The following is a 25,360-nucleotide window of genomic DNA, read 5'->3' on the forward strand; positions in this document are numbered from 1 at the left end:
GAGGCATGAAAATAGGCTGCCCGACATAGTCAATGAAGCTGGGATTTAAATATCCCCGGCTTCATTAAAATAAACATGGCCGCCATGAGGTGTACAGGAGCGGTCGATAAAGGCTTCCCTTGTCGACCAATCCGTGACTTGACTCGTGCTGTACCGATGATCAGCTGAGCCGGCACAGCGCGGCGGCCATTTTTATTTTAATGAAGCCGGGGATATTTAAACCCACGCTTCATTGACTATGTCGGGTAGCCTATTTTACATGCCTCTGTCGGCAGAGGCATGTAGTCTAGAAATATCCTAGCTAGCCAGGGAAATCACAGCCTGATCACCAACCAGACTTTGCAACATGGGAAGTGGGAGGTGGTTCTTCTCCTGTTTAATCAATATGTCCATTTGTTTCAATTCTGTCTTTTAAATTTTTTTCCTGACTAAGTAATGAGTAAGAGGTTCATTTAAAGAATCATTGATTTGGATCCATTACCAGTGTAGTGCCAGTGTATCCGGCTGGCACGATCTGTACCTGTATGCGATACTTTCAATGGGAGACTGCACTCTAGTGTAGAATCAGAATATGACACAAAGTTATAAACCTTGATAAATGGTGCCTGCAGAAACGTATGTGTGTACCTAGACAGCCACCTAGTGGACATGCTTAAAAATGAAATTGAAAGAACTTTTGTGTTAGTCTCAGTGGGGTAGCTGTGTTAGTCAATATCTACAAATCATTTGATGATGTGGGTTTTACCCATGAAAGTTTATGTCCTAATAAATCTGTTAGGGTACAGCTACACAACAATGTTATTTTGAAATAACTAGTATTATTTCAAAATAACTTAGTCCACCTCTACACAGCAGGCAGTTGTTTCAAAAGAATGTCAAAATATTGTCATGCTGGAGGACTTCTGACTCCGACTCTTGTAACCCTCATTGTATGAGGAGTAAGGGAAGTCAGAGGAAGAGTACTCCATTTCGAAATAAGTGCTGTGTAAACACTCTGAATTTCAAAATAAGCTATTTTAAAATAAGCTACGCAATTGACATCGCTCAATTTGTGTAGCTTATTTCAAGGTAAGTCTTGCTGTGTAGATGCACCTTAAGGTGCCACGTGACTCTTCATTTTTTGCTAGAAATCTGGACATGTCCTATTAGCAAAACAATATAATTAGGGATACTTTTCAGTGATTTTCTGCACAAACACAGCAGAAATTATTTTGAATTCTTTAACATTTAGAGACAGGAATTTTATTTCTTTATGACTAGCTCAGACTGTTTTTTAACAATTCATTACTAATAGGTAAAACACTTCTAGACTTTTAACAAAACTGAGGGTTTACTAGATATAAAATTACCTCAGGAACTAGTATAGATGTATCTATTGATCTTAATTTCTTCTAAAAAGCCTATCTCAGCTCTGAGGTCAATTATCTCCCACAGCAGATTATATAGCCAACATTTCAAAGGAGTCCTGCTCTGACCTTCATGCATACTATGTTTACATTTGCATATTTTATACCAACATTTTTGCAACCATAAAACTCAAAGATGTGTGTGAAAATTGTAATAGTCCCTGTAAATCATGTAGTGGAACTTCTAGCCAACTATCCCTCAGTGTCAATCTTCTATTCCTGAGTGAGCTCATAGAGAAGCTAGCAAAAAGCCAATTACAAGCTAATCTAACCAAAGAGGTCATTTTAGCCCTGGAATAATCTGGGTTTACCCCAAGACTTGGAACTGAAAATATTATCTTGACACTGTTGATTGGCTTCCTGCTGCCAACAGATAAAGACCAGACATCAATTCTCATCCTCCTGAAACTCTTTGCATCATTCAACACTGTCAACCATAAGATACTGCTATCTCACCTGACAGAGCTGGCCTGGGGTTCCAGAGTGATGCATTACAGTAATCTGCATCCTTTCTACTATTTCTATTTGGCTAGGAAACTCCATTCCATCCTGGAGTACAATAGGATGGCCTAAGTTATTCACACTTTCATCATCTCTTGGCTTGACTACCGTAGTGAGATACTGCAGCATGAAGCCTCCACTGTCTAGGTTCTAACTAGTCCCAAACTAGTCCAGCTAGTCCTAAACACCACAGCACCACGCCCCAGGACTCATAGGCAAATCAAGCTTGTCCTTCAGTCCCTACACTGGCTTCTACTAAGACACCAAATTGAATTCAAGGTTGCGAGTCTTACCTTCAGGGAATTCCATAACCTAAACTCAGGCTATCTAGAGGAATGCATTCAGCTCCAGGATGGAGACTGTGGTTAACAACTATGCCCTGACACAATGGAACATTCTACAATTAAACTCATCTGTGGGAGACAGAACTTCTGCAGGAGCAGTAAGACTATGAAATGAATTTCCCAAGGAATTGAGGACCATCACTAATCTCACTGACTGCTGCTCCAGATGCAAGGTCTATTTCTTTGACTGACTTTCTGTAACAAACACAGAGCAATAGGTTTATTCAATAAAGAAACCAAAACTACCAAGACCTCCGTTGTACATGCTCCCCACACAAGGGAAGTATAAAACACAAAACAACATACGATAGATGCTTAGTCACATTGTTTAATGCACTACTGAAAGGTACTCAGACTTTGTGTGAAGAAGCCCAGTATAAGGGTCTCCATAGAAAAAAATACAACAACCCATTCACACAAATAGTTTTTATGCACCTGAGTTGATGAGTTTAAATCTTAAGTAAACCTGTGGAAAAGATGTGTGTGTGTGTGTGTGTGTGTGTGTGTGTGTGTGTGTGTGTGTGTGTGTGTGTTTACTTACGTTTACATAAAACCTTGTACATGAAAGCATATGTAACCCACATACCTACTGGGTGTGGTTCACTGTCCATGTAGTGACAGTTAGAGAGAAAGAATGAGTTTCCTCTGCAGCCTTTGCTAGAGTCATCTGGCTTTTCTAGTTCAGGCTGTAGAAGTTCATGCATAAGCTCCAGAAATCCTAGGTTTGGTTCCACCTGTTGGCATTACATGTGAAGCTGCAGTTCTAGAGAATTTAGCCCTTTATGTACATCCAATAAAGTTGTATGTTTAAGGCTTGATAGCATTGTGTAGGTATTTGATAGCTGTGTATACTAGATGTAAAATTTGGCTACCCGAGAAAATTTGTCAACCTCATAGGCCTATTCCATGATCACATGACTGGCTTTGTTTTTTCGAATGGTGAGTTTTCAGATCCATTTGAGATATCCAATAGCATGAAGCCAGGGTGCGTGCTGGCCCCAATCCTATTCAACCTCTTTTTTACGAGCATCCTCAGCCACGCAGTCAGGGACCTGGACCATGGAGTCTATATAAAGTACAGGCTTGATGGGTCACTTTTCAACCTTCACCATTTGAATGGTAGAACCAAGACACTTGAGAGGCTCATTCTTGAAGCCCGTTTTGCTGACAACTGTGCACACATGGCACATGAGGAATCTGATCTCCAGCTTATCGTCAACAAGTTTGCTGAAGCCACTCACCTCTTTGGTTTGACCATCAGCCTAGAAAAGACCAAGGTACTGTTTCAGCCTGCTCCATGATCTGCTGCTCTCCCCCCTTCAATCTCTATTGAAGGAACAGAGTTAAAAACAGTGGACGAGTTTAAGTACCTCGGCAGTGTGATAGCCAATGATGGCTCCCTTGACAAAGAAATCAATGCCAGGATCTGCAAAACCAGTCAGGCATTAGGACATCGGAGAGCACGAGTATTGAATCAGCACAATATTCAACAGTCCACTAAACTGAAAGTGTATAGGCCTGTAGTCTTGACCAGCCTCCTGTATGGATGTGAAGCCTGGACCCTGTACAGAAAACATGTGAAACTACTGGAATGCTTCCACACACGCAACCTGAGGTCATTACTGCACATTCGATGGCAGGACAGAGTCACGAATTTGGAAGTCCTTGACAGAGCAGGAACTACAAGCACTGAAGCCATGATTCTGAAAGCCCAGCTTCATTGGACAGGACATGTCATTTGAATGGAGGAGTCAAGAATTCCTAAGCAACTCCTCTATGATAAACTCTCCCAGGGCAAAAGGAATCAAGGTAGGCCTCGCAAGAGGTATAAAGACTGCATAAAGGCCAACATTGCTCATGCTGGATTAAAGCCAAAACAGCTAGAGCAGCATGCAGAAGACCAAACAGGCTGGCGTGCTCTTGTATGACACATGTATGACAACTTCGAAGAGCAGCGATGCATGTGCCTGATTGATGCTCGTGAGAGGAGAAAAGCAACAGTAGCAACCACACCGACAGAGCCAGGACAATTCATTTGCCTCCACTGTGAATGCCCATGCCATTCAAGGTTTGGACTCCTCAGCCACATGCGAGTCCACAACCGATGAGCCTGTGCAAGCTCAAGACATCATCGTTAGACCTGACAGACTACCAACATACTAGATGTAGGTTCCAATAAATATACAACTATATCCTCATATTGTATGCACTCAGAGGACGCAGTATGAAAATGAAGCAACCCCAGAGATTTCAGTTTGTTGCTCAAGTAGTTACAACAAGGAGTCTTGTGGCACCTTAAAGACTGTGGATATGTCTACACAAGCTCGGTAGTTCGAGCTAGGTAGGCAAATGAGGGCAACCGGAGCTGCAAATGAAGCCAGGGATTTAAATATCCCGGGCTTCATTTGAATCTTCCCAGGCACCACCATTTTTAAATCCCCCTTAGTCTGAACTCCGTGCCCGTGGCTACACGTGGCACGGAGTAGGTAGTTCGAATTAGGATCTCTAATTCGAACTACCGTTACTTCTCGTGGGATTAGGGTAGATCCTAATTCGAACTACCTACTCCGTGCCGCGTGTAGCCACGGGCACAGAGTTCGGACTAAGGGGGATTTAAAAATGGCGGTGCCCGGGAAGATGCAAATGAAGCCCGGGATATTTAAATCCCAGGCTTCATTTGCAACTCTGGTTGCCCTCATTTGCCTACCTAGCTCGAACTACCGAGCTAGTGTAGAGATACCCTAACAGATTTATTTGGGCATAAGCTTTTGTGGGCAAAACCCACTTTGTTAGAGGTAGGTGCCACAGGACGCCTTCTTGTTTTTGTGGATTCAGACTAACACAGCTACCTCTCTGATACAAGTTTCTGAGTCTCTTTGTTAAAGCATTTTTGCTCAGAAGCCTACTGTAGTGAGGTGGAGTGGCTGCCCACTGATCCAGAGGAAAAAGAGTCCCTCCACGAGCCCTCTTGGGTAGAGCCTAACTCCACGCACTCACCTGACCAGAAGTCAGGAGGCATGGCTAGGACCATAAAAACCCAGCCCAGGAGCTTAGTCAACTAGGAGGCGGAGAACTTCCCTGGTCTACCATGCTTGTGGGAAGCTGAGGACTGGCCTGGGCCACAGGGGCCTCAATGGACGGTGACTGGGAAGAAGGTCAACCGTTGCTAGAGTTGACAAGCTCCATCAACTTGGAGGACCTGCCGGAGGCCCAAGTATATGTGGAGAGGGAGAACAGAAGAAGCCCAGGGACAGCTGACATTAGTCAAGCCATTTGAGAGCACCAGCCAGCATGTTGTGGTGCAGATCCCCGCTGACCCAGCAGCGGGCTGTTCCGCTGCTGTTAGAGCCCTGGGAGGGGACGCAGTTCAGTGTGTGGACCTGCATCCCCCTGCCACCCAATCCCTGTGTAGCAGTCTCCCTGCTCTGCCACTTCAGGCCTATTGCCTGGGCTGACCAGATATCCACTGGAACAAGAAGACATGACTGTTTCTTTACTGTGACTGTTGTTATTCCTGCCCCTCCCTGCACCAGGGCCTGGTCCACTGAGACTGTTGGTATTTCTGCCCTGCCCTGTACCAGGGCCTGGGCCACTGTGACTATTAGTTTGCTGCCCCACTCTGACCCAGGCCAGGAACCTACAGTCTGGACTGTTGGCTTGGCCCAAGTGCAGTCCTGAGTCCCAGAGCTAGAGACTGATAGCCCTGAAGAGGGCAACTGTTGTATTAACTACTCTGGTCTGATCACAAGCCCAAGACCCAGGACTACAGGGACTCAATGGACTTATGCGGAGTGGCTGCCCACTGACCCAGAGAAAGAAGAGCCCTGCCACAAGGTTGGATGGGCTACGCCTACTTGTTAGTTGAAAATGAAACAACGAAAGTCAAATGAGCTCTCAGGCATGCCCTCTGTACCGAAATGCTCAATGAGCCCAACATGCAGTTGAAACGAAATATTAAAGGAATGGAAAACAGCATGTGCCTCCCATTCCTCAGAGTCTAAAAGAAAAACATCCCCAGTGTTTCATCCTCTATTAATAGCCCTAACAAAATACTGCTGATGGAAGTTTATGTTCACAACAACTAAAACATTAAACCCAGCTAATAATGTTATCAGTATAGTTATTCATAGGTAGAAATTAAAATTTCAATGCTTTGTGGTATCAAAAATAAAAAAGGCAGGTGTGGAGAAATGGTGCTCAAACTCCAAAGCTACTTTCAAAGCACTGGAAAGTACAGCTTCTTTGTCTCTTTAGCCCTGAGGTTTTGAATGGCTAAGTCCCTGGAAAGCACTACAGTACTAAAAATAGCTGGCAAATGTACTTTTAATTTTAATCCCACTGAGAACGATCAGCACTCTGCACCTAATTAAATGCACTCAGCACAAAGAAGTGCAAGGAGAAAGTCATCTCTCATGTGGATCAGATGATTTTAATTAGGGCTTACTCTTCAGACCTTCTGACCCTCCCATGGTGCAGTGGGCTACAAAGAATTCAGTCACAATGAGGCTGAACAGTCAGGGTGTTCTTCTCACCCCCCATCTTCCTGTCTTCACTTCTGTGTCTCTTTCCCATCAGTCTCTGATCTCCTGTCCTATTTGCCATGCCTTCCCTATTTAACAATGTTTATTATTACCAAATGTCCAGAACTGGGATTCTCAGCAGAACTTTTCCACAAATGCTGCGGCCATTTGGCAATTTCTTTGCCATTAATACTTTGGACTAAAATGCTCCCTGAATATTGTCCATTTCTATGTTGGGAAAACTGTGAATTTATCTCCATAAATGTGGGGCAAGCAGGATTTTCCCACCAGCCTAAAGGGGGTTTGGCCCCTTGTGACGGCAGTGGCCCTGTGCAGTGCAAGGCCTGACGGGAAGGGAGCCGGCGCGGTGAGTCAGCCTCTCCGCGGGGGCGGGGCGGAGCGGAGCATCCCTGCCTCCCTTACGTCCCGGTGCGGGCTGAGGGCAGGTCACGGGGAAGCCACAAGGGAGCATGCGCAGCATGCTCCCAGGCGGTCAGGAGATGGAGGGGGCAGGGAGGAGCCAAAGACGCACAGTGCTCGGGGTATTATGTAACACCCCGGCGCCTGGACTTAAAAAGGGTTGCGGACCTCCAGCAAGAGGGGGGGAGGAGACGGAGTGGGGTCGTGACCGCCCGGCGGGCCCATGCGGAGGCACGGCGAGCATCCAGGGCACCGGGGGAGAAGAGGACTAGGTAAGGGGTGAGGAAGCAGCCCAGGGCAGGGCTCCCTAAATAGCCCGTGGGCTGGCGTGTTACAGCAGGATGCCCTGCCAGCCGGACCGGACCACACTGAGTCTGCATCCTTAGGGTCCTGGGCTGGGTCCGTGAGAGAGGGAGGGCCCAGAACCCCCTCTCCCCTGCACTTGCAACCGGCCCAGTGCGATCGGAGAGATGGTTGCACTAGGGATCAGGACTTAAGTCAGACCAGACTCTTGTGTCCACCCAGAGGGTGAAGGTGGTGGGATCCGCATAAAAGCCCGGGGGGGAAGCGACCCCCGGGGCCCAAGATGTTTACACCCCTATAGCCAAGAGAACTCACAGAATCTCAGAGGCCTTGTGCTTCGAGCTCTGACCTTGGATTGCACTACACCAACCAATATGGTAATACAAATTGTTTCTCACTGATTGCTATGCCTAAATTATGTCTCCCACACTCAGTGGTGAGGAGAGCATACAAGTCCGTACTGAGTGACAATGTTAAATAAATCTTGGGGCAGGGTGCTGGTGCAAGAGCACCTAATTAGTCCCTTTCTTGTCACCTCCAATCAAGGGGAACAGATTGGGGCTGATGAAAAGGCCTGATGCTGGCCCAAGGATGGGCAGCCTGATGAATCAAAGTCTTTAAAGGCTGGGAAGAAGCTAGAAAGAGGAGGCAGGCAGTGAGAGAAAGGTCAGTCAGAGAGGGAGCTAGAGGCCTCCTAGCTAAAGACTGCTTGTAACAGAAGAAACCCCTGTAATGACTGTATATAATGTAAAAGTCTCAGGGTATGTCTACACTAGGTCGGTAGTTTGAGCTAGGTAGGCAAATGAGGGCAACCGGAGTTGCAAATGAAGCCCGGGATTTAAATATCCCGGGCTTCATTTGCATCTTCCTGGGTGCTGCCATTTTTAAATCCCCCTTAGTCCAAACTCCGTGCCCGTGGCTACACGCGGCGTGGAGTAGATAGTTTGAATTAGGATCTCTAATTTGAACTACCGGTACACCCCGTTCCACGAGGAGTAAGGGTAGTTCAAATTAGAGATCCTAATTCGAACTACCTACTCCGTGCCACGTGTAGCCGCGGGCACGGAGTTCAGACTAAGAGGGATTTAAAAATCGGGAAGATGCAAATGAAGCCTGGTATATTTAAATTCCGGGCTTCATTTGCAACTCTGGTTGCCCTCATTTGCCTACCTAGCTCAAACTACCGAGCTAGTGTAGACACACCCTCAGATGGGTAGCCATGTTACACAGTAACCTTACAAATAATGAGTAGTCCTGTGGCACCTTAGGGTATGTCTACACTACCCCGCTAGTTCGAACTAGCGGGGGTAATGTAGTCATCTGCACTTGCAAATGAAGCCCGGGATTTGAATTTCCCAGGCTTCATTTGCATGAAGCCGGACGGCGCCATTTTTAAATGCCGGGTAGTTCGAACCCCGTGCCGCATGGCTACACATGGCATGGAGTAGCTAGTTCGGATTAGGCTTCCGAGAAGCCGAGAAGTAAGAAGTGTGGGGCTCCAGTGCCTCACTGCACAAGAGGTATGTGGGGGGAGCTGCAAGGCTGTAGGTGGAGTTCCAATGGCCTTGGGCAGCTGCGGCCCACTGAGATGAAGGAGGGCCATGCATGTAGCTCACTGAGAATGTGTGGCTATCGACTGCTGTCTTGAATTCTTCCATGGAGATGTTGCTGTGCCAGCCTGAAAAGTACCACTCCTTCCAATACTTGACTTTCTATGCTTAGGTCAAAATGTATAACATGGAGTAAAATCAACAACAACAAATTCCAAGCCCTTATGTCTTACAGTGTTCTTGATTTACTTGCAAGAAAATAAAGGTGGCTCACCTCCAGCTCTAGTCCCAGAAGGAAATACAAGTAACACCCCCGTCAAGCAGGGGATGGAAGCACTGCTAATGATTGTTTATGTCCAAAAATTGGCTAAAAGGGGTTTCATCTAACCCTCCTCTGTGGGAGGTGGGTTGAGCCTGACTCAAGGACCTTGGGAGCATGGGCAAACAGAGACCCCCTCATGCTTCAGGGCAGCCCTTAACTCGGGGGTGGGGAACCTCAAGCCTGGGGACCAGATGTGACCCCTGGCTTCCCTGGATCTGGCCCCCAAGGCTCAGCATTGGGGAGCCATGCTGGTGCTCCATCTCTCCTGCCACCACTCACAGAGCTGAAGCTCATAGACTTACTAGACTGGGCCCTCCTAGACTCTGGTGTGAGAGGGGAATGTGGCGAGTGTCTTTCTCTGTCTCATTCAGGGGCTTCTTGCCTTGCTTCTCACTTGTGTGCGGCCCACGACTGATTTTTCTGTGTGTCAGTGGCCCCCAACTCAAAAAAGGTTCCTCACCCCTGCTTTAACTGATGGGAATTAGAAATAAATATTCCCCATAGACTGGTTATTGCATAAGTGTCTGCAGCAGGTATTTTATTTCATCTTCTTTGAAAAGCTTCTGGTATTGGCTGCTGCTGAAGACTGGACATGGGACATAATGGATCAGAGGCCTGAATTTCTTGTAGTACAGTGATCCTGGCAGATTATTTTCCATTCTCAAAGTATATTTGCAGCAAATCATTTCTAATAAAGTCTCTGAATCTTTTGTAAAATTGGAAACTGGATCATTTATGGATTGGTTCGATTTTAGCCCTAATATATTAATTGGAGTTAGTTCCCCAATATTTTTAAACAAGGCAGTAGCCTGGTACTACTGCATTAGTTGGTAAGGTCAGGTGTGGAACAACTAGGCTACGTCTAGATTGGCATGATTTTCCGGAAATGCTTTTAATGGAAAAGTTTTCCGTTAAAAGCATTTTTGGAACAGAGCGTCTAGATTGGCATGGACACTTTTCCGCAAAAGTACTTTTTTTGGAAAAGCATCCGTTCCAATCTAGACGTGCTTTTCCGCAAAAAAGCCCCAATCGCCATTTTCGCGATCGGGGCTTTTTTGCGGAAAACAAATCTCAGCTGTCTACACTGGCCCTTTTGTGCAAAAGCTTTGCACAAAGGGGACTTTTGCCCGAATGGGAGCAGCATAGTATTTTCGCAAGAAGCACTGATTTCTTACAGTAGGAAGTCAGTGCTTTTGCGGAAATTCAAGCGGCCAGTGTAGACAGCTGGCAAGTTTTTCTCACTGATTCAGGCATGAGGAATTAAACATATGTGGGAAGTTCAAAGCTGACGTGCTGGCAAATTGGAATATTAGAAAAACTGTGTGGTTGTACAACTAGTGTATTTGATGTCAAATTCTTTTGTTATTCTGAGAAAATGAGAGATGAAAGATGATAGCACATTGTTTTTTTATGAATATTCACTTGAAATTCATGACAAAATCACTTCAGCCACACTCAGTCTTTTGTGTGTTTGGTTTTCACCAGCTGCTGTGCATCTGAGAGATTCCACCACATGGAACTTTGCAGAAAGTTAAAAGTCAATGTCGTGTTGAAACAAACACCTACATTCACTGGATAAATTACTTGCAATGAATGACTCACTCCATTCTAATGAAAACAATGTAGGGAAGTTGAGGATGTCTGGCACTTTTTGGAGTGCTAGGCTGTTGGCCTGTCAGAAACAGAGCTATACCTACTAATTTAACAATATCATATACACCAGCAGCATGTATGAGTATATAGATAATACCAGATACCGCAACATAAAAAAAATCTGATAGAAATGCACTATGTAGCGAGGAGATATCTTTTTCTGTGTTCTAGACATAGCTAGTACATAGTTTGCAGCTTATCTTGATGCAGAAAAAATTCAGTAGTCTAGATTTAAAAGAAAAAAAATCTTTTTAAAAATAAATTTGGAGGATTTCAGTCATATTCATAGAAATGAAAACATCCCACAGCTAACCCAGAACATAAAAGGGGCTTGCTCATTATCTTTGATATTTTACACTCTTTGGGTGAGAAAACTTTCTCCATTCATCTTCCCCAGTGGTCTTAATTTTAGAACGAAAGCATTATATCACAGAGGCAGACTGCTTGGTGAGATGGAAGAGTAAAAACAGGAGATATACTTAGGGCATTTAGAAAAACTTTAAAGCACAGTAATAGATATTACATTGCACAAGAACTGGTTAATAAAAATGGTTTTTCCCTTGGGAAATGTGTTAAAGAAAACCAATCTCAAACTAATAGCCTGTAAAGCACTTGGTGATTGTCAGCAAAAAGATGACAGGTCACATAGTGCTGAATCTCCAGGTTTCCTCTGCTGCTTGTGCAGATGTCCTTGGCACTACATTGCTAAAGGAAAGTCTTTCATGGTATCTGGAAGTGAGAAGGAGGATGAGCTACTACAGACTATTCCTACCTAAGAAAATGGGAGGAAACCAGAACTATTCTCAGAAGTGGGCGCCATCTTGGGAAGGGAACATCAAGGAGAACAGAGATGGTAGCAAGGCAGTACGCCCAGAGAAGGAAACAAGAAAATCATGCTTGAGAAGATCACTCTTCTGGAATAGTGAACAAATGTGACCTTGCCTTGATCCTAGCTCTTCCATGATCTGTTCCAACCCCTTCTGTCTTAACTTCCAAGAGCATCATGCAGCATGTTAATCTTGATATTCGTTTTACTGAAAGTTGGGTCCTTTATCCCCCATCAGTGGTGCCCTATCCATTCCTGAATCCAATTAAAAATTGCCTGCCAGTGGCTGAAAACTCAGCAGGAAATCACTACACCATACCATTTTCATCTCATATTTGTCCACTTCTGAATTCCTTCAGCAGTGGTTCCCCTCTCTGGTCATTCTCCTTGAGTTTTCAGACTTCAAGAGGTTGTTATTTTATTTATGCTTACATTGCCTCTCTAAAATGCAATCTTTCCTCCTTCAAAAGGGAGCTCCTCTCACAGTCTTTTCCTGTTACATAACAACCAGCTTCAAGGAACCAAGATTCATGATGTACTACAACCTTCTCAGTCTAGTCAGCTCTCATAGGCCATCATGAGAGCTTTATGTGGGAAAGGAGATCCTAGCTACATTACTGTAGTTGGAAATGTGTATCATTACAGTGGATTTAATCAGCTGGACAAGTCATTTAGGACAAAAGCTTCAGAAAGTGTAGATAAGGGCCCACGTGCCAAAAAGTATATGCATGCAGTACATGTGCACCCATATTTTCATGTGAAAATGAACAATTGCACCCATAAAACTCTGCCATGTATGTGCGTAGAATTCAGTTATATGGCCTTTTAAAAAATTATATAAGTAGGATTCATTTCAAAACAGGAATTTGGCCGTAAATTGCCCTCATGAAAATATTTCCAGATATTTGTATGTGCTCTTGCCACTTAGTGTATTCTCCAAGTTTAGATCGGAGTTTAAGCCAAAGAATAATCAACACTCAGCTAGAATTAAGAAATCAGGTTGTCACAGGGAGGTAACAGAAGTTTACTGCGTGTAGATGACTCCATTTATAATAAATATTCCACACTTTTATCATGAAAAAAGATGTAGATTTTCATCTTCAGCCTCCCTTTTCGCATGCATCAACTCATCCTGCTAAATTCCATAGGAGTTTCTGTTCTATTAGTATCGTGCCTCCTGGCTCAAAAGGGACACTGATCTAGTGTAAAAGAGGCATTTCCTTGTAAAGTCAGTAAGTTGCACACAGCCAGCTGTTCCAGTGCTCTCATCTGAGAATAATGCCCTCAAAACCCCGTGCATGAGGCACACACCGTCTATCCGTTCAGGTGGTGTAGCGCCAAATGTTACTAGTGTTTACCATTGAAGGAAGACTCTGGAGCAGCTCTTTGCTGAAGCTCTGTGATGAAAATTGAGAAGTGGCTCTTGTTATAGCTCTCTGAGTATCTACCTGACCTTACCCCTCAACAATTACCAAGAGTGTACCAAGAGTAACAAGGGATGGTGTGTGTGTGTGTGTGTGTGTGTGTGTGTGTGTGTGTGTGTGTGTGTGTGTGTGTGAGAGAGAGAGAGAGAGAGAGAGAGAGAGAGAGAGAGAGAGAGAGAGAGAGAGAAAGAAGGTACCACTTTGTTAGCCACTAGGGACTCCCCACAACAGGGACTCCTTAGAAGAGAAGACAGAGCTACATTTCATCTGATTTGCATTGTCAGAGTGGCACAAAAGGGACGGTGTAAGCAAGAGAGTCTGAGTCCTTTCCATTTGTTCTTGCTGGCATTGCTAGCCTGCATAACCCATGTTCTGACACACTGAACTAAGCAAAGCAATTATTGTTAAAAAATCAAAAAGCTAAAAGTGAAATGTAGAAAAATGTAGAAAGATGACATGGTGAAGACAATGAACATGGTGTCATTGAGGTGCCAGCCTCCTTGCCACTGATGTCAAATCAGGGTGAGGACTGACAATAGTTGAGCCAAGGTTTCAGCTGCATGGTATTTCACAGAGTTTAGTGAATTGGAAATGTCTGAAAATCAAAAAGTGACATTGATTTCTATAGCTCTGGGACTGCAAGCCATTGACATTTATCATTGATCCGCCTGCTGCACAGAAGAATTAGAAAGATTTAAATGGCTGCATTTATGCTCATATTTAACGCATATTATTCATACGCCCAAAAAAAACAGGGCACAAGGAAGCTACTCCTTTCTCTCCAGAACCTGCAATTACCACAGTGATAGACTTTCCCCCCTCTGCTACAAGGCTCAAAATTCAGCCGTGCAACTCTGGTGAACCACCAATGTCTCTGACAAAAAAAAAAGTAATAATTTTTTGGGGAAAAATATCAAGCTGCTCCTAAGAAAAAGCACTTAATCCTGTAATCCTTACTCGTGTAAGTGGTTCTTACTCCTGTGGCTTTCATTAAAGTTTAATGGCATGCGGAAAGGTTACTCATCTGAGTAAAAGGTAAATGGATTACATTGACAGTTGGGATTTAAAATTGGTAATAAAATAACAGTTTCCTCAAGCTTGGGAGATAAGACAATTCCATACAAAAGCTTTTCATATTAGAACATGAACCATAGCAAGAGCTGCTAAGTACTCCAGGGCTGAAATGATTACAAGGGATTAGAGGAAGTCAAAAGAAACAAATAAGAATGTGAGGCTGTTGTGCAAAGTAGACTGACTATCCAGGAGGAGATGGGGGCCTATTTGCAGGAAGGGATAGTGATTCTGTAAGTATGGGAGATGAGGAAAGGAAAAGAAAGGGTTCCTTTTCCAAAGCAATAACAAACCTTAGAAATAGTGTGGACTTGATTCAGGAGTTAGCAAAAGTGTGTTGTGATTCCTGTGATATCTATGAATCAATTCAGTTTTTGCTCAGTGAGAACACAAGTAAAACACTGATTAGAGAGAAAGACAAGAAATTTGCCAAGCCAATGATACCTCTGGGCCATAGGAGAATCAAGAGCTTTATCTTTAGGAATTAGTAAATTGAACTGATGGCCTCAGAGACCAATAAAAGGCCAATAAGGAATTACTGAGGACCATTTACAGAATGGTCCAATAGAATGGTCTGTTATGGTCACTTATTCGGACCTCCTGTATAAAACCAATCATAAGAGTTCCATGATTTAACTTCCTTCAGATCTTAGCCTCCTAAAAACTCCCATCCCCTCAGCAACAGAGCTGACCCCCTTCCCGGCTCCCTAGTTCTTTCATAACTCCTTTAAAAACTCATCACCTTGCCATCAGCTCTGTCCTTCTATCCATGTGAGACATTCCAAAGTGAGTGTGCGGTGCATTCTACTAAAAGGAAGTTTTATTTGAGCCCTGAGCAGTGAAATGGTGACATTTTGGATGACTTCACTCTTGCAAAATGTAGCTCTTTCACATAGTGCACTTTTTACACAGAGACATGAAGATATTCCCATTTTCACATGTTGATGTGAAAGCTGATGTTCATCTGAACAAAATTTACAAATAACATTTCAAGTTTTTGCAATAGATTGCTACTCAGAGTATATCTTGACTGCATCCCTCTGTTGGCAGAGGGATGCAGATTAGGCAGGTCAACATTGCAAATGAGGCAGGGATTTAAATATCCCGTGCCTAATTTGCATAAAAATGGCCACCACGTTTTGCCAACTCAGCAGTTTGTCGGCAAAAAGTGGCAGTGTAGAGAGGGATCTGTTGAGAAAGAAAGCCTTTTTTAACAAATCCTGTAAACCTCCTTGAAGTGTACTTCTTCAAAGTCTTTTATGACCATTATACATTTAATTGATCCTTCTTCACACCCTTTGCAGTAGGGAAAAATGTGTCTCTACTTTCCAGATAGGGAACCAAAGGGAGGAAGTTTAACTGATGCATGTTGGGTGGGAGTACTGCAATCAAAACACTGGAATCAAAGAGAGGTATTTTAACAAATAACCAGGTGCCCAAGCTGCTGCCATCTATTGGGATAGATTATCAATTATTTTGCTTACTGCTAGGAATCGTTATTTAACAGTTCTCGAAGTAACTTAGCTTAGTTAAAGGAGGGGTGGGGAAACCTAATCCCTCTATGCCCTGAACATGACTTTCTGTGCAATGTAGGGGGAAGGCCTGAGAAATATGTACACCTGCCAAACTAATGATCTGAAAAGCACAAAATCACAGCCTATGTTTGATATACCCTGGAACCTTTGCTTTTGCTCCATTTGATTAGCTATGCAACACTTGTGATGGACATGTTTTTGTAAATCATGAGATCTAAAAGGGGAATTGGGAGTCTGGGTCAATCAGATCACATCATGAACACATTGAGAAGATCCCCAGCCACGGATAAAAAGCTGTAAATCTGTGGGTGACATCACCCAAAGACTGCTCTGAATTCCTGAGGGCTAATCCAAGGGGGAATTTTGCATTTTGGGGTGCTCTATAAACTATTGTTTGCATCAGTCATATAGCAGATGGCAATGCTTCTTTGAGGTTGGTTGGGGTACATCTACTCAGCAACATTATTTCCTTCAACTTTCTGTTTTGCAAACAGCGTCAAAAACCAACTTAAGCTATTTCGACTTCAGCAATGCAATTAAAATAGCTGAAGCTGCATAGCTTGATTCAACTTTTGTTCTGCTGTGTAGGTATGCCCCTTGGTTTGTCCTGATACTGACTCACAAAGAGTAAAGTTACTGTAAGCTTGGGGTTTGGTGGAACTTTGGGTAACAAGGACTCAGGAATGCCTCGCTCTTTAATCTGGAGTTTAGTGTCTGAACTGTGCTGCATGTTGTCTTGAGGTATATTTTAGCTTCTAGTGCTGGCAGCACATTTCACTGAACATTTCTTTTAAGACAATTTTAAAGGGGGGTAATGAGAACCAAGCAAACTGCAGATTGAACAAAAAGATTTAAAACCTATGAGAGAAATTAAGATACAAAGCATGGAAGAGAAGAAAAATTCTCAAGCATACATGCTACTCAGTAGTAAAACATCTATATATTTATGCACTACCTGTCATCAGAAGCACTTTACAAATACATGAATAAATAAATTAAAACAATTCAGTATAATCAAATCACATTTTGCTTATGTTGGAAAAGACAGCACAATGTGACACTACACTGAATCTCTGACATTTAACAACGGCACTTAAAGAATCACATGATGTAATCACTAAAGGCAGGAAAAGACATATGGAGAGAAGAGATACACGGATAGATGGCTAGACAGACAGAAAATCTCACCTAATGTTTTATCTCCCATCTGCTACTCCCTGTAACTGCCGTCTAGCCCAATCAATCCAAGTCCACATCCTCCCATCCTATGGTTGGAGGAGACAGGATAAATAATGTTTGCTAGTGTTCATGGTGTTTAAAAACAGAAAATGAAAGTACTTGATTTTAGTCTCTCCTTGATGGGAAGTATTGTTTTTCTTTTCCCTTTTTTCTTAAGTTCTTGATTTTCCTCCTATATGTTTCCTCATATTAGTTCTCTAATCCTGCACCTGTAAAAAACAAGAAGAGACAAATCAAGATGAGAGAGGTGAAAGAATGGAGATGGTGGGCTTAAAAAAAAGAGTTCCCTCTCTTTGTGTAGTTCTCCAGTAGCATCTGCAACAATAAACACAATATAAAGCCTGTGCTGTGTTAAAAGTTTTGCCATGAGCATATGCCGAAGACTGCACTATATTTGCAATCTGTGGTGGATGAGGTGTTCCTTTCTCTCGCCAATCAGATCTAACAATGACACTTGCCCTTTACAGAGTTCCTTCTATGAGTGATCTCAAGGCATCATTCAAATATGAATGTATTTAAATGTACATCTTGCGAGGTAGATTTGGGAAAACCAGGAGTTTGAGGGTTAGCGTGTTATTGGGCAAGTTACTGGGCTCAATACGAGGAAACGGAATGAAATTCTATGGTTTGTGTTATAATGGAAATCAAACTAGATTGTCTAATGGTCTCTTCTGTCCTCAATACCAATGACTCATATCCTGCTCCTATCCAACTCCATGGCAGAATGACATTCCGCTACGATCCCATGTGTCTGTTTAGGACATTCCTGTGTCTTGGGTGAGAGCAGAGCAACACTCTTTCTAAGGAGCAGGTGAATATCAAGTTGATGTCTCTCCAATGCACTGATGGATGATTTGGGAAACAAGTCATGCCCTACAGTAGATTACTTTCCAGGAGCAAAAGGGAGCAGAATTCACCCCAGGGCAACAGAGCTAGACACTGCCAATTACCTCCCAGCCGAAGATAAACTCATGAAGTTATGTATCCCAAACCAATTTTCTTTAAGAACATTTACAGAGCTGGGAATAGAACCCAGACATTCTGGCACTGCCCAAGCCACTGGATCTCATACTGCCTCCCTGAGCTAGTTATCCTGTCACATTGAATCCCTCTTTAACAGACCCAGCGAAAAGCAAAGCAAACTCATTTCCCACCGGATTATCAAAACATGAATAAATTCCATTTTATTGTGGTAAAGGGAAGAACATTTGCTTCCCATTTTAGCAAAGGAAAACAGAAAAACCTGCATTTCTGATAACTGAATTAACTTCTATGTCTCACTTAATACAATTAACATTTAATTACATTTCTCAGGGTGTGTCTACACTGCAGGGCTTCTCTCGAAATAAGCTACACAAATTGAGCTATGTCAATTGCATAACTTATTTCGAAATAGCTTATTTCAAAATAGGAAGCATCTACACAGCACTTCTTTTAAATAGCATTCTTCCTCTGACTTCCCTTATTCCTCGGACAATGAGGATTACAGGAGTCGGAGTAAGAAGTCCTCCAGCTTGACATTATTTTGACACTATTTCAAAATAACTGCTTGCTGTGTAAATGCTGACTAAGTTATTTCAGAATAGCACTAGTTATTTTGAAATAGTGTTGCAGTATAGACGTATCCTCAGAGATCATGTGCATTTCCACAGAAGACAACAGGATGGCATGGGGATGTGAACCAGTGCAAAATTTGGCACTTTTCTCTAACTATAGCAGTGTATTCTTTATGGCAGAAATATTACACGGTTATTTCAGATCGCTACTATGCGCAGACCACGTCTCCACTTACTAGAGGATCAATGCTCTGGCGATGGATCTTCTGGCATTAGATTTAGTGGGACCCCAGAATGTGGCAGCATCATGATAGAGCAGTGTCCAGAAGCAGAGAAAAAAATAGGTAGTGGTGGGTCAGACACCAGCCGAAAGAGGGCTGAATGAGCTAATTCCTGAGTGACCAGTAGGAGGGAACCGTCCAGTGAAGTATGCCTTTCCTCTTAACATTTCTCGCTAAGTAGTGACCAAAGTGCATTATCTGGCTGCTCTATGGCCCACATGAAATTATATTTGGTTGGAGTCCAGTGTAAATAACCATCACCACTAACACTGCCAGCCAGCTCAGCAGATAGAGCGAAAGGTTCATTGGAGCTAGAAATGAAACACTCTCCAACCTCAAATGAGATCTGTCACATCAGGAATAGGGGTTCAATTCAGGTATAACTGGATGGGGTTTAATAGTCTGTGATGTGCAGGACGGCACACTAGTTTATCTGGTGATCCCTTCTGGTTTTAAAATTCTATGCCTCTATGTACTTTAATCACATCAGGAGGAGGATGTGATGCTCTCTCCCATGGCTCTCTCCCAGGGCTCTGAGCTCAGTACTTCTCGTGAACACTATCCTCATTACAGGTTTCAGAGAGGTAACTGTGTTAGTCTGTTTCAGCAAAAACAACGAGTTTGGTGGCACTTTAAAGACTAACAGATTTATTAGGGTATTAGAGCATGAAGCTTTCAAGAGCTATAACTCACTTCCTCAGATGGTGAAGAGAAAAAGAAAAAAACAGCATCTCCATTACAAAAACTCTTTAAAACATCTTCCACACCCTGATTTATCTCCTATTTTGGGGTGCAATCCATCAAAGATTCCAAACTGGTTTAACACTCCGAAATTCTAAGCAAGCTTCTTTTTATATTTGTCTTACTCTTTACTGAGTCTCCGGTACCATTACAATGACAAAGATTAAACACATTAGCACTTAATAGAATTACACACTGGCAAATGAACAAAAATAATCAGAAACAATTGAACTACTTAACAGAATGGATAGTGCAACCCAAGAAGCCTGGTTTCCTCCCTCTTTTGTCATTTGCTCCCCTGTTAAATGTCTCAAGCATTATCATTTATGTAGCAACTGCAATGTAAAACCACCCGAGAGGTCCTTAATATTTCTTGTCTACCGTGGCCTTAGCATTTAATTTCCTTTCTTATTCCCTGCTAGTGACCATCCATCCTCCCTTATTATTCAGAAGAACAACAGCCATGCTGACATGAATCAGAATCCCAGAAGTGTAGGACTGAAAGACACCTTGAGAGGTCATCTAGTCCAGTGTTTCTCAACCTTTTTTTTTTTTTTTTATAAAGTAACCTTTAAAAAAAATTGTAAGTACCCCCAGAACCGACAGTTTTCAGACACACAATTTTTTTTCTACCATTGCAACACATTTGTTTAAACAACTTGGCTGTGTCTACACTGGGCCACTTATTCCGGAAAATCAGCCGCTTTTCCAGAATAAGCTGCGAGCTGTCTACACTGGCCCTTGAATTTCCGGAAAAGCAACGATGCTCTACTGTACAAAATCAGCTGCTATTCCGGAAAAACTATTCTGCTCCCACTCAGGCATAAGTCCTTATTCTGGAACACTGTTCTGGAAAAGGGCCAATGTACACAGCCCAGTAGTCTTTTCCAGAAAAAAAGCCCTGATCGCGAAAATGACGCTTGGGGCTCTTTTCCGGAAAAGCGCGTCTACATTGGCCACGGACGCTTTTCCGGAAAAAGGGCTTTTCTGGAAAAGCAGCCTTCCAATGTAGACGCTCCTTTTCCGGAAAAACTGAAAACGGAATAGTATTCCGTTTTAAGCATTTCCGGAAATTCATGCCAGTGTAGACACAGCCCTTAACTGTAGCTGGGAAGACGATTAAGTTTTGGGGTGTAAAAAAATATAATAATAAAGCACTGTAAAACTTAAAACAGAAATTCAGTTTTCTCTAAACTTCAGTTGTGTTGATGTACCCCCAGATTTCTCTCAAGTACTCCTAAGGATACTTGTACCACTGGTTGAGAAACACCGATCTAGTCCAGTCCCCTGCACTCAAGGCAGGACTAAGTTTTATCTAGAGTACCATCCCTCACAGGTGTTAGTCTAACTTTCTCTTTAAAATCTCCAGTGATGCAGACTCTACAACTTCCCCAGGCAATTTTATTCTATTGTTTAACTATCCTGAGTGTTGGGAAGTTTTTCCTAATGTTCAACATAAACTATCAATTTAAGTCCATTGCTTCTTGTTCTAGTCTCTGAGGTTTAAGAGAAAAAGTTCTCTCTTCTCTTACATACCTGAAAACTGTTACCATGTCTCCCCTCAATCTTCTTTTCTCCAGATTAAACAAACCCATTTTTTTTCAATCTTCCTTAATAAGCTGCATTTTCTACAACTTTAATTTTGTTTCTTGGTCTTCTCTAAGCTTTCTCCAATTTGTCCACATCTTTCCTGAAATGTGGTGCCCCACTTATAACTGCACATAATATTCCAGGTGGCCTAATAAGTTCTGAGTAGAGCAGAAGAATTATTTCCCATGTCTTACTTATAACTAATACATTGCAGAATGTTTGCATTTTTTTACACTGTTGACTCACATTTAGCTTGTAATCAGCTATGACCCCCAGATCCTTATCTGCAATACTTCTTCATAGGCAGTCATTTCCCATTTGGTATGTGTACAACTGATCGTTGCATTTGTCCTTATTGAATTTTATCCTATCTGAAATACAGATCATTTCCCCAGTTTTTCCAAATGACTACTTTCAAGCAGGAATAAGGGATCTTCCGGAAAAGGGCTTATTTTCCGGAAAATCGTGTCTAGACTGGCGCTTTTCTCCGGCAAAAACCCCGAGCCGGAAAAAAGCGGCAGCCATGTAAATGCAAATGCCGTGGGGGATATTTAAATCCCCCGTGGAATTTGCAATTCTGACTGGTCTCATTAGCATCCCTTTTCCGGAAAGGGATGCCAATGTAGACACAGCCACAATGTTAAACTCCATTTAAGTTAGAGTCCCTGATCAGAACTGAGATTGAAATGTATAAAGCTCTTCAAAATTTTATTTCTTTGGCTTAATAACATAAAATAGGATAATCATTACAACTGAAAGATGGTTTAAAATGAAAGAATTAGAAGAGACCCAGAAAAAATATACTTTAGCCCTTCTTATAGCCCCGATCATAATAGAGAAACTTTTAGTGTGGCAGAGCAGATACATATGCATTGCAACAGACCTGCATTGCATATGCACATACCTTAAATGCTGAAAGTGTGCATATATTTAAGATTTATTTGCTGTTGTGAAAAAATGTTCAGTATTTCAGACAGTTTTGAGTCCAGGGGTCTCCTTCTTGCCCCAACTAGCTTGTAATTACAGCTGTCATTTTCAGAACATTTACATGACCTTGTGGGGCATAGTATGACAGTCATCCAAATGTCCAGTCTATACAATTGCAGTGTTCACAGCAAGATACTGGAGCTGATTGTGTGACAGCCCTGGCCGATAGCAGGACACAAAGAAGCAGTTGAAGGACATTTGGTGTGTGCCATGTAACATAGAGTTAGAAATATGTAACAAAAACCCATTTGGAGCCTTAGCAATAACAGACCTTGAATACTATATTTTTTCACTGTGTCTAGATCTAGTGATGACTACACTTTAATATGTTTTATTGGTTACTGTGCTCCTCTGTACATCAAGCATTTGAAGCATGGGAAAGAACATTAGATTATTGCTGTGCCAGAAGAGATAGGATACACACACACACACACACATTACTAAGAAAACATTCCTCTTCCCTCCAGATTATTAGCAAGTATTTGTCTGATCCTTACTGCTACCCTCCTCCCCCTGCTTTCTGAAATGGACTTGTGGACACAAATATACATAACTCAAAGATGCTTGGGACAAATTGCTTCATGTAACCTATCAATCTTAGGGTATGTCTACACAGCAACATTGTATTGAAATAACTTTGTCACGGTGGTGATGAGCCCCAGAGAGCAGGAAGGTAAGTGTCAGTGGCTTTCTCAGTACCATGGGAATCACTCCCATGGGGTCTTCTGTGACTGCACCCTGTCACTGTGGGACAGTGAGCAGGGTCAATGTGCACAGCTGGTTGCCCTGGTTGCTAGTAGTGATTTTAAGTGTGTTCTGAGTGTGGTTTGTGGAAGATAGACAAAGGGGTTAGTGGTTTATTATTTTCTGTTTGCTTATTTCAGGTAAGGGAAATAGTCAGGAAAATGTGTGAGGCTACGTCTAGACTACAAGCCTCTTTCGAAAGAGGCTTTTTCAAAATAATCTTTCGAAAGAGAGCATCTAAACTGCAACCACTTCTTTAAAAAAAGTGAGCCGCTTTTTCAAAAGAGAGCACCCAGGCAGTCTGGATGCTCTCTTTCGAAAAAGCCCTGTTTGCATTCAAGAACGCCTTTTTTTGAAAGAGCACTTTCGAAAAAAGGCGTTCTCCCTTGTAAAATGAGATTTACCACGGTCGAAAAAACCGCTGTGTTCTTTCGATTTAATTTCAAGATGTCCATGAAGAAACTCTAAAACTAATGCAACTTGAAGAAGACAGAGACGAAAAAGCTCATCAAAGGGCCTTGGAATTGATACAGCTTAAACTAAAGGCCCTAAAAGCTGCTTGAGAGAAAAGGGGAAAAGAGAGGCTGCATGAACTGGCTGCACCTGAGAATTTTGTATCATTTATTCTGGGAAAAGACCTTTGTAATGTGGTTGAGTCCATCCCAGGGATTGTTAGCAGTAGTAAGGAAACTTGTGCTGAAATCTCAAAGTGGGAGGGAAATGCCATAGAGGCTGGGGATAAGGCAAGAGAGAGTCTCTCTGATTCTCCTCCAGCTGAGCTGGATAATTTGCAGGCAGGGGGAGTGGCCGAGGAAGCCAGCTCTGACCCTGAGTTTTTGCCCAGTGTTAGTGAGTCTGTCCAGGCTGTGATATGTCTGGGAGAGCCATGGGAACAGCAGGGGGCAGGTCCAACCTCAGGAGACACAGAGCTGTGTGACATGGAGCAAGCCTTCAGACAGAGGCTGGAGACCAAGAAGCTGTTGTGGGAGCAGAGGAATCCAGGGGCCTGGTGACTGAGGGTTAACCCAATGGGAAAAGAAGAAAGACTGCCAGGCTTTCCAAGAAAGGCTCTGGCATGGCTGGGAGCTGAGTGCCTGCAGCTAGACAGGTAGCAAATAGCCCAGAGAAGGGGGAACAAGATGAGTCCTCCAACTTTGACAGAGGGGATGGTTGGGAGATGGATGCTGCGGGTATATCTGTAAACCCAAGTTGCCTGCCTATTAGCCATGCTTCAGGAGGGAGTGGTGAGTCTGGACTTCTAATGGGGGGGAGGGGTGACTCTGCCATTAGCTTCTTGGAAACAGAACCTAGGGGATCAGTGGAAACCCCATTGACCCAAACCACGCTAGTGTCAGACACTGAATTGGCACTTGATTTGAGGCAGGGAGGTAGAAATCTCTGGCTGGCTGTAAAGGCATGGGAGCATGCTAATGACCTCCCTGAGGGAAGATGTGAAGAATGTCTCAACAGGGAGATGGGAATATTTTCCCATTGGGAGCCAGTTCCTTCCCAAAGCCTCAAAGGTATACCTTACTGATGAGAAAAAGAAACCTGTTGCTGAAAACATCCCCAAGGTACAGAGAGAGTTTAAAGCGGGGAAGAAATACCGTATCACACAAATGGCCTAAACAGAGATTGTGGTATAAAATCCATAAATGGAAACACTGCTCTAGCATTGGTTTGCTGGTAGTCTTATGTATTTCCCTGCAACTCTTAGGCTGTGTCTAGACTGGCCACTTTTTCCGGAAAAGCAGCTGTCGACACTGGCTGCTTGAATTTCCGCAAAAGCACTGACGAGCTCTTGTAAGATTGTCAGTTTTTTAGCGGAAATACTATGCTGCTCCCGTCTTTTTCCAAAAAACTTTTGCGCAAAAGATCCAGTGTAGACAGCTGAGGTTTGTTTTCCGCAAAAAAGCCCCGCTCGCGAAAATGGCGATTTGGGCTTTTTTGCAGAAAAGCGCGTCTAGATTGGCCATGGACGCTTTTCCACAAAAAGTGCTTTTGCGGAAAAGTGTCCTGCCAGTCTAGATGCTCTTTTCTGAAAATGCTTTTAACAGAAAACTTTTCAGTTAAAAGCATTTCCGGAAAATCATTCCAGTCTCGACGTAGCCTTAAGGATTAACACAAAGAGACTGATATGGACGATAAACCTCTTGAAACTGTGTAATATGCTTAAGATTTTGGAAAAACTTTTTGGGTCTTCTGGGGACAGGAGCAAAAGGATCCCATAAGTATGCAGCTTGTAAGCTAATGACTGTGCACAGGCTTCAAGATGGGCATAGTAGCGGAGGCACAACTAACCTGCAATGCTTCATGGGAGGAGAAATAGGAACAGCCCTAATTTGGA

Source organism: Pelodiscus sinensis, chromosome 12 (genome assembly GCF_049634645.1).
Source record: "Pelodiscus sinensis isolate JC-2024 chromosome 12, ASM4963464v1, whole genome shotgun sequence".
In the NCBI taxonomy this organism is placed as follows: domain Eukaryota; kingdom Metazoa; phylum Chordata; order Testudines; family Trionychidae; genus Pelodiscus; species Pelodiscus sinensis.